The sequence below is a fragment of the Curcuma longa genome, chromosome 4 (assembly GCF_044706935.1).
Source record: "Curcuma longa cultivar G26 ecotype Majalengka, Jawa Barat chromosome 4, ITB_CL_G26_1.1, whole genome shotgun sequence".
NCBI lineage: Eukaryota > Viridiplantae > Streptophyta > Magnoliopsida > Zingiberales > Zingiberaceae > Curcuma > Curcuma longa.
Genome location: NC_133864.1, coordinates 3,599,210 through 3,608,993, shown reverse-complemented (window position 1 = coordinate 3,608,993; position 9,784 = coordinate 3,599,210). Strand labels below are relative to the sequence as shown.

At 36.9% G+C, this 9,784-nt stretch overlaps 1 pseudogene; it reads left to right on the top strand.

Annotated features, from left to right (window-relative positions):
- Nucleotides 1–279: 279 nt before the first annotated feature.
- LOC141826433 (protein argonaute MEL1-like) lies at nt 280–9,411 on the top strand (annotated as a pseudogene).
- The last annotated feature ends 373 nt before the right edge of the window (nt 9,412–9,784 follow it).

Genomic DNA, 9,784 nt, shown 5'->3' with positions numbered 1-9,784 from the left:
AAAATTTCACAATCGAACCGACGAAATCCGGTCAATTCCTTCGATCGTCCGGTTCAATTTTTCCCTAGACGCCAACTTTAGGCGCCTTTCTTTACGCCAACCTGGGCTAGGGCAACCGTAACTGCTCGTCGTATTCTTCCCGTTTCATGCTTTTGAGTAGGTTTTGATCCATTGATTTGCGAATTCGCAGTTCTCGTTTTAGTTCTTCAACCTAACCTTCTCGCGGTACTCGGAGAGAGCAATTAAGAGAACAAACGTGAGATTAGATAGCCATTTGAGATGTCTTACGACGAGGTGGAGATCGAGGACATGGAATGGAACGAGGAGCTGCAAGTTTTCACCTACCCCTGTCCATGCGGTGACTTATTTCAGATCACTAAGGAAGATCTTCGCCTCGGGGAGGAGATCGCTCGCTGCCCCAGTTGCTCCCTCTTCATCACGGTCGTCTACAATCCTGAGGATTTTGCTGATCGCCCTGACAAGTCGAAGAAGACCCCCGCCCAGCCGTCACCTGTCGCTGTGGCTTGAGCTTCTTCGGAATCAGGTTGGCTTACCTCTCTAATGCCTTGTTTGATCGCTTTGGCAACGTTGAAAGTGTGCAATGGTTTCAAATATTCATTTTTTTTTATAAATTAAGCGAAAATATTATGGAAATTAGACATAAACACTATAGTTTTGATATGTTAATATTATTTTGGCTGATCATATTTATGTTTGTTTTAATTTGAAATTACCAAATTTGGAAGTTCTCCTAGAGAATTAGGGTGGTTACGTAAGTGAAATCAAATGTGTAAGTGCTATCTTCTCTTGTTTTTCTTTTGAGTGAATTGTAGTGCTTCAGGGTTTTTTGAAATATAAAAAAAAATACGTAGGGAAGACAATATTACTACTATAGCTTCATTGTGCATAAAATAATAGAGAAAATCATGTTATTTTTCTCAAACTAAATAAGTAAATAAATTCTAGCCAAGAGCATAGTATAATTATTTTCCATATTATATATATATTGGTAAGGTGATGATTGGATCCTTGGGTGTGATTCTAGGGAGAGTGAAATTTATTGATCTTGAGGGTGCAATCTTCTTGTCAACCTGCATGATGAGGGCCCTAATTATGAATCCGAAGAATCTTTAAATCTAATTAAAGTATTCAGGTCCATTTGTTGTGCGCAAAATACTATCTCTGTAAAAGGGAAATATTTTTGAATCCTCTCCTTCTTTGTCTTCCATCTGAGCTCAATTTAAATTTGAGCAGCAATCCATCCAGATTAAGATCAATAATTGTTTCTCAGGATGGGGGTGATCTCATTGTTGCCACTCGTTGTCCAACTTCTAGCCACCTAGCATCCCTACCTTCATACCTTCTGCAGATTGACCATGCCATAAATCCTGCATATGACACTGTTGGGCATCAGGATACAGATGACGGTTTAGGTGACTGATGGTGAGTAATGGTGGTGGGTTAGAACATTTATTTTTCAATATTCTAGAAGTATAGCACCTTTTATAAGATCCCATTGGATATGAGTTTACTATTTTAAAAAATATTCTTGAAAAGAGTTTACTAGCAATGATAAAACGAGGATTCTTCAAAAAGTATACTTGGAAGCATAAATGATTGATCCCTACACTTTATGTTATACCACTCTCTCATCAATTCTCTCCATTGTCCTTTAATTGGTACTAGATCTAAACCTTGTTGTCCTGTTGTAGTTTGTATTCTAAAATATATTTGTATAATCAAATATGACAATTGTTATTCCATGAGAATTCCTAAGCTATATAATTACCATTTCTGCAAACCAAACACAACATTATTGTCCTATAGTCCCTATATAAATTCAAATGGGAAGGCATTTCATTAATGCTCATTGACACTCAGTGTGGAATTGTTGTAGGTTTGGAAGTCCTGGTCCGCCAATTAGTTTTTGCTATTTAGACACAGTTCATCTACCTTAATGTTAACATTTTTTATCACATGGGATACTCAAGAGCTTATCAGAATAAGTGATCACACTTCTTACCTACTAAGACGGTACACAATCAACAAACTTTAAAAGGTATTGATGGTTCCAGGAGATTGGAAAAGTTGAAGCCTTTGATGTGCAATAGACAATCAAGAAGGAATTTATGCTTAACTATTCAAAATAGCAGACAAAGATATAGCAGACAAAGATACACTATTTTAGCTGCCATCTTAGTGTTTTATCTCAATTTTGAATTATTTAAGACATTGATTATCTTTCACTATGGCAAACGAGGATTGATAAACGAAGGAATGCTACCAATCAGTGGATTCTATTGAGATTGATTTCTTGATGGTTTGTTTACAATTAGTTGAAATTGTTGTATCTTCAAGGTGCATCATATCTGTTGCATATCTTTCATTTGTGTTTACTTGGCCTTTTCTGTCTCAAATACAGGCATATTTTTGCGTAGTTGAGCTTTGGCAAGCAGAAGTTTAACATCATTCAATATGCCAAGTAGTCGCTCTGACACGGATAACATGGTTGAGATAATCTTGTAATCTTTGGTATGATACGTGGAAGTGATTGAGATAATCTTGTAGCTTTTGGTATGTTTTGATATATGGATGTGAAAGCTGAAGACTTGTACCGTGTAGGAGGGGAGAAATAAATTATTTTTAATGTATTTTATGCTTAGTGATTCTTGCTGTTGTGATCGACCATGCTATCTTCAGATTCTGCGGTTTGACAGTTTTTTTCATTTGTTTGTTTGATGATGCTTCCTATTTGAGATTGGGCATAAAGGCCTAAATGGCTAATTTGTTTATAAATGTTCCATTAAAGTTTTACTAAGATTTAATTCACATTATAAGCTTTGAATTATTATTATAATATTGATATTTTTTATTTTAATATTTTAATAAATTTTAGTTAAAATTGAGTTATTATAAATGGGTGGAAAAATGGAGGGGAGAGAGAGGTGAACAGAGCAAAATTAAGAAAATAGAAGCTTTTATTGAGCAATTAGAAATATATTATCGTATAATTTAGAATTAAAGAATAGGGTCTACTAGGACGTCCAATGGCGTGCTATTGTTGGAGTAACCATTACCGATGCTGCAGTGTAGCCACGTGGCAGGTAAAGAAAAAACTCTTCCGAGGAAACATAACCTAAAGCTCACCGGTACTGGGACGCCACACCGACTTTTGTGCCTTGAAGACGATTACCTGCGATTAGCTGAGTCCCGTCACCTGCCTCTTGTCTTCACTCAAGGATAGAATAGTCATTTGGATGCCACGCCTACAGAAGCTTCTAGTGAGTCGGTGTGAGGCTGTGAGCCAGTTCTTCCGCATGTAAACCCACTTTCTTCCTCGCCTTCTTGACTCTTCTTCTTGGCGAGCGATCTTATCCCGGCTGCGCGGACGTGGAGGAAGCGAGGGACGGGGAGCCGGATCTAGTGGTGGTGTTGGAGGATCGCCACGCTCTTCGCGACCGATGTCGCTGCGCGGAGGTGGAGGAAGCGAGGGCTCAATGTCGCGTCGTCTCTATCGTCAGTGGCCGGTTCGTCTGACCTTGGAAGGGGAAAAAAGAGGCAGTTGAGGAATAGGGATTCCTCGTCTCCGTCTCCGCCTCCGGATTCGATCGAGGAGTTGAGCCGTCCGGCTCGCCCGGGATACGGGACGGAGGGGCACAAGTGCGTCGTGACGGCAAACCACTTCCTCGTTGTGGTCGATGATGAGAATATCTTCCGCTACCACGTGAGATTCTTTGGCTCTTCTTTTCGTTCGAATTGTTGTACTTGTCGATACTAGTTAGTAGTATATTAAGCATGCTCTGTTCGGCCGACTGTTATTTTTTTTCTAGATCTAAAAGCTAAGTGGTCGCATATTCTGATTTCACGAATTAAACACCACGGAATTGATGTTCGTGTATTGAAGCCACTGTCTACGATGCTGCAATGATAATTGGAGTGTTCGTTTCTTTTGCATACTTTTGGCAGAATAAAAATCTCTGGAGCATTGACAGCATCATTGTATTTGAGAATGATTTTCTAGGCTTCATTGTTTTCTGCCCGCGGTCACCGTTGACGGCTTAATTGTTCATCCCCAATAGAGAGCCATGTCATGTTAACTTTATTACGTTTCTGGAGGGACTTAATTTCAATTTTGCTTACCATTGTAGAAAAGTCGGGAAGCTTGCTGTTCAAAAGGGAGTTTTCCTTCATACTCATATTAATAATCTGCTGGTGATTTCTCTTACTTTTGATCCACAGAATTGTTGTGGTTGTGTGATCGACTAGATGATTACTTATCTCGGAATTTATGTTCTTAGGAAAGGTTCAGACCTAGTTTCAATATTCTTAACGCCCTCTTGTATATGGGATTACCCAAATCCAAGATGTGCTTTGGCACAACTGAATTTATTTTAAACAATGGTACTAGCATGATTTATATTCAGAAACTTGGACTGTGATATCCTGTTACATTTGAGTTAATGCTAATTATTCCAAAGGTTTTAGTTGGAAAAGGCTCAATGTATTCTTGGTGTTCTTAAGAGTGGTTTACAAATACATTAACCTATAAATATAATTTTCCATTTTCTATATAGTTATATTGGTTTTCTTTTGACTTGTGTGTATGACCAGGTTGCAACATCACCTAAATCTAAATCCAAGGTTCTCAATAGAAGAATACTCAGTGAGCTTGTCATCCTCCACAACAATGAACTTTTAAGGCGATTATCCGTTTATGATGGTTAGATGAGCTTGTATACTGCTGGACCCTTTCAAAGAAAATGATTTTACAACAAAACTCTCTGAAGAAAATAAGGATAGCATCAGGTTTGGTTGCACGAGAATATGATTTAAGTATATTATGCACTTATGGATTATTATCTGAATTCTCTCTTTAATGTTTCAGGCAAGAGAAGGAATTCAAAATAATAATTAAGCATGTTGCGCAGGCAGATACTAATCATCTCAATGAGTTCTTATATGGAAGATAGATTGATGCTCCACAGAAGACCATTCAAGCTTTTAATATTGTGCTCAGGCAATCATCTTCTGCAAAGTAATCCAACTTTATTGTTCTCTATGTTATGCCTTATATTTTTAGTGACTCGTACACTAATAGCTAGGTTTGCACAAAATTGTTGCTCCTCAGTTACTCTTAACTATTTTTGCAGAGATATAACATTATCAAAGTCATTCTTTTCTCCCACTTTCCGTAATGTGTCTGATATAGGTGGCGGTATGGAATCCTGGAAGGGGTACTACCAGAGTCTTCGGCGAGCACAAATGGGGTTGTCTTTGAACAATGGTATTTTCATGTGCAAACACTTTATACATTCACCCTATATATTGGTGTCCTTTCTTGATCAGTGATTTTTTTTTGTGGATTTCACATTGTTGAAAATTGAAGTAGTCAAGCATGTTAAGATATAGCAGTCAGTGTATTTAATTCTCATTAAGTTGTTTTGTAAACAAAGTTGATAACAGATGCATGCTGATTTTTGACACTTTCTTTCTTAGATATATCTGGTACTTCTTTCTATAAATCTACGATGGTAGTGGACTTCGTAGCTGAGTATCTTAACCTCCATGATTTCTCAAGGCGATTATCTGGTGGAAGACGCATTAAGACAATTTCCTAAAAGAACAATAGTCACTTAATATTGTGTTTGGTCATCATCTTTTGACTTTAGTATTTTTTTTTGTTGCCATTCTCAGATTTTCTTTGTTTTTTTTTTCTCTTTCAACTGCTGTAGATTCTAAAAGTTCTAAAAGGAATAAAGGTTGAGACAACTCACAATGGAGAATTCTTCAGACGCTACAAAATTACTGGGATAACCAAGATGCCCATGGGCCAACTAATGTGTTTCTCTGCCTTCAAATCTTATTTTTTTATTCAATACTTCCTATAATTAATCTTCAATACAAAGCAAACTACAAACCTGCTTTTCAGGTTTCCAGTTGATGAAAAGGGTACTGAGATATTTGTGTTGCAGTATTTTAGAAATCAGTACAACTATCTTCTAAAGTTTACCTCATTGGCCATGTTTTTAAGCTGGTAGCGACACCAAACCAACCTACTTACCGATGGAGGTCGTTTTCTTTCATTTACACATAATTATTTGTTTCATTGACTATTCTATCTTCAATTAAGATCTTAAGTGTTTTTTTCCTCCATGATATGTACACATTTTTTAGGTTTGTAGAAGGGCAAAGGTATCAACGGGAGCTTAATGAGCGACAAGTGACTAAGTTACTAAAAGCAACGCGTCAACTGCCTCATGATCGGATGAGGAGCATCGTGGAGGTATGCATTGAACATAGCTATAATGCAAGGACGAATTAGACTTTTCTTGTTATTCTACATGAGCTCTGTCTTGATAGGGCTGTCAAGAATCTTGTTGGTAATAGATAGATGGAGAAGAAATAGAGAGGAGAGGAGGGGGAGGGAAAGCCCTTTCATTTGAGGACAGAAAGTAAAGGCCCCAAATCCTCCTTAAAATAAGCTTCAGTTTACAAATAATAATAGCTTTTACCCTTCTCCTCCCTTTATCTCGTTCAGTCCCAAAGCATTGTTTTGTTGGTTATTCATAAGACCCTACATATGTTGTTTGTCTTTTTTAAATAATATGTACTCAAGCTCTCACATTTTTGACTTTTTATCCGGCTCTTTTGGTCACTGATCGAAGTATTCTGTTGTTACAGATTGTCAGCCAGAGTAAATTCAACGATGACAATTTCGTGAAGGAGTTCAGTATTAAGATTGACGATGAACTTACCCTAGTTGACGCACGCATCTTGCCGCCACCTAAGGTAAGTAGCGTCAAAAATTCTCAAGTCTGTGTTACCAAGTGCAATTGCATTTCATTTATATGCTTTTGATGTCTTGCAATGTTAGTAAACAATATGTAATTAATCTGTTCTATTTGTTTTACCTGAAATACCATGACTCAGGGAGTGAGAAATCGTGCGTTCCTAAATTCGGCTAGTGGAACATGATCAATAAGGTGAGCATAACTAGTAACTCCCTGAGTCATGATATTTCAGCTAAAACAAATAGAACAGATTAGTTACATATTGCTCACTAACGTTGCAAGACATCAAAAGCATATAAATGAAATGCAGATGCACTTGGTAACACAGACTTGAGAATTTTTGACGATACTTACCTTAGGTGGCGGCAAGACGCGTGCGTCAACTAGGGTAAGCTCATCGTCAATCTTAATACTGAACTCCTTCACGAAATTGTCGTCGTTGAATTTATTCTGGCTGACAATCTGTAACAACAACAGAATACTTCGATCAGTGACCAAAAGAGCCTAATAAAAAGTCAAAAAAGTGAGAGTTTGAGTACATATTATTTAAAAAAGACAAACAACATATGTAGGATCTCATGAATAACCAACAAAACAATGCTTTGGGACTGAACGAGATAAAGGGAGGAGAAGGGTCAAAGCTATTATTATTTGTAAATTGAAGCTTATTTTAAGGAGGATTTGGGGCCTTTATTTTCTGTCCTCAAATGAAAGGGCTTTCCCTCCCCCTTCCTCTCCTCTCTATTTCTTCTCCATCTATCTATTACCAACAAGATTCTTGACAGCCCTATCAAGACAGAGCTCATGTAGAATAACAAGAAAAGTCTAATTCGTCCTTGCATTATAGCTATGTTCAATGCATACCTCCACGATGCTCCTCATCCGATCATGAGGCAGTTGACGCGTTGCTTTTAGTAACTCAGTCACTTGTCGCTCATTAAGCTCCCGTTGATACCTTTGCCCTTCTACAAACCTAAAAAATGTGTACATATCATGGAGGAAAAAAACACTTAAGATCTTAATTGAAGATAGAATAGTCAATGAAACAAATAATTATGTGTAAATGAAAGAAAACGACCTCCATCGGTAAGTAGGTTGGTTTGGTGTCGCTACCAGCTTAAAAACATGGCCAATGAGGTAAACTTTAGAAGATAGTTGTACTGATTTCTAAAATACTGCAACACAAATATCTCAGTACCCTTTTCATCAACTGGAAACCTGAAAAGTAGGTTTGTAGTTTGCTTTGTATTGGAGATTAATTATAGGAAGTATTGAATAAAAAAATAAGATTTGAAGGCAGAGAAACACATTAGTTGGCCCATGGGCATCTTGGTTATCCCAGTAATTTTGTAGCGTCTGAAGAATTCTCCATTGTGAGTTGTCTCAACCTTTATTCCTTTTAGAACTTTTAGTATCTACAGCAGTTGAAAGAGAAAAAAAAAACAAAAAAAATCTGAGAATGGCAACAAAAGAAAATACTAAAGTCAAAAGATGATGACCAAACACAATATTAAGTGACTATTGTTCTTTTAGGAAATTGTCTTAATGCGTCTTCCACCAGATAATCGCCTTGAGAAATCATGGAGGTTAAGATACTCAGCTACGAAGTCCACTACCATCGTAGATTTATAGAAAGAAGTACCAGATATATCTAAGAAAGAAAGTGTCAAAAATCAGCATGCATCTGTTATCAACTTTGTTTACAAAACAACTTAATGAGAATTAAATACACTGACTGCTATATCTTAACATGCTTGACTACTTCAATTTTCAACAATGTGAAATCCACAAAAAAAAATCACTGATCAAGAAAGGACACCAATATATAGGGTGAATGTATAAAGTGTTTGCACATGAAAATACCATTGTTCAAAGACAACCCCATTTGTGCTCGCCGAAGACTCTGGTAGTACCCCTTCCAGGATTCCATACCGCCACCTATATCAGACACATTACGGAAAGTGGGAGAAAAGAATGACTTTGATAATGTTATATCTCTGCAAAAATAGTTAAGAGTAACTGAGGAGCAACAATTTTGTGCAAACCTAGCTATTAGTGTACGAGTCACTAAAAATATAAGGCATAACATAGAGAACAATAAAGTTGGATTACTTTGCAGAAGATGATTGCCTGAGCACAATATTAAAAGCTTGAATGGTCTTCTGTGGAGCATCAATCTATCTTCCATATAAGAACTCATTGAGATGATTAGTATCTGCCTGCGCAACATGCTTAATTATTATTTTGAATTCCTTCTCTTGCCTGAAACATTAAAGAGAGAATTCAGATAATAATCCATAAGTGCATAATATACTTGGTTGTTACTGACAACAAAAAAACAATATTACTACAAGGGTGTCCTACTAACTACTACACAATATACTAAAGCAGAAATAATGAAAATGCAATATATAAAGATTCACCTTAGTCGGCTTCCTACTGTGCTTGTCAGCAGGTTTTGCTTTTTGTGCCCCTTTTCACTTGTGCGGGTAAATTTCAACTTTATAAACCTGAAACATGTTCATTTAAATCTATGTTATGAGATTGGATATATCTCATCATTGTCAAACTTTATTCCAACCATTTGGGTCAGCTACTTCTATCTTGATCTGCTCAATTATATTTGCATATATACATATATCTAAATATAGACACACACACAAGCCATATAAATCTGTTAATATTTCTGTTGATAATCTCAGAGAGTGGTTGATGGTGGAATATTGGACGTGCATAAGTTTCTCTTCGTGTCTTCCCCAAGATGAAGTACACCAATTCTGCAACAATCTTGTTCTCATGTGCAGCAACATTGGCATGGTATACTACACATCACTTTCTCGATTAAACAAACTAAGTTTTTATTTCCGTTTAGCCCAGACTTTTCTATGGAATTTAAAGGTTTTTAATCCAAGGCCTTTTATTGAAATTGAGGTGGTTCCCCTGATGGACTAGAACTAGCTTTAAGAAAACCCGTCGGTAACTGAGCTATTTAA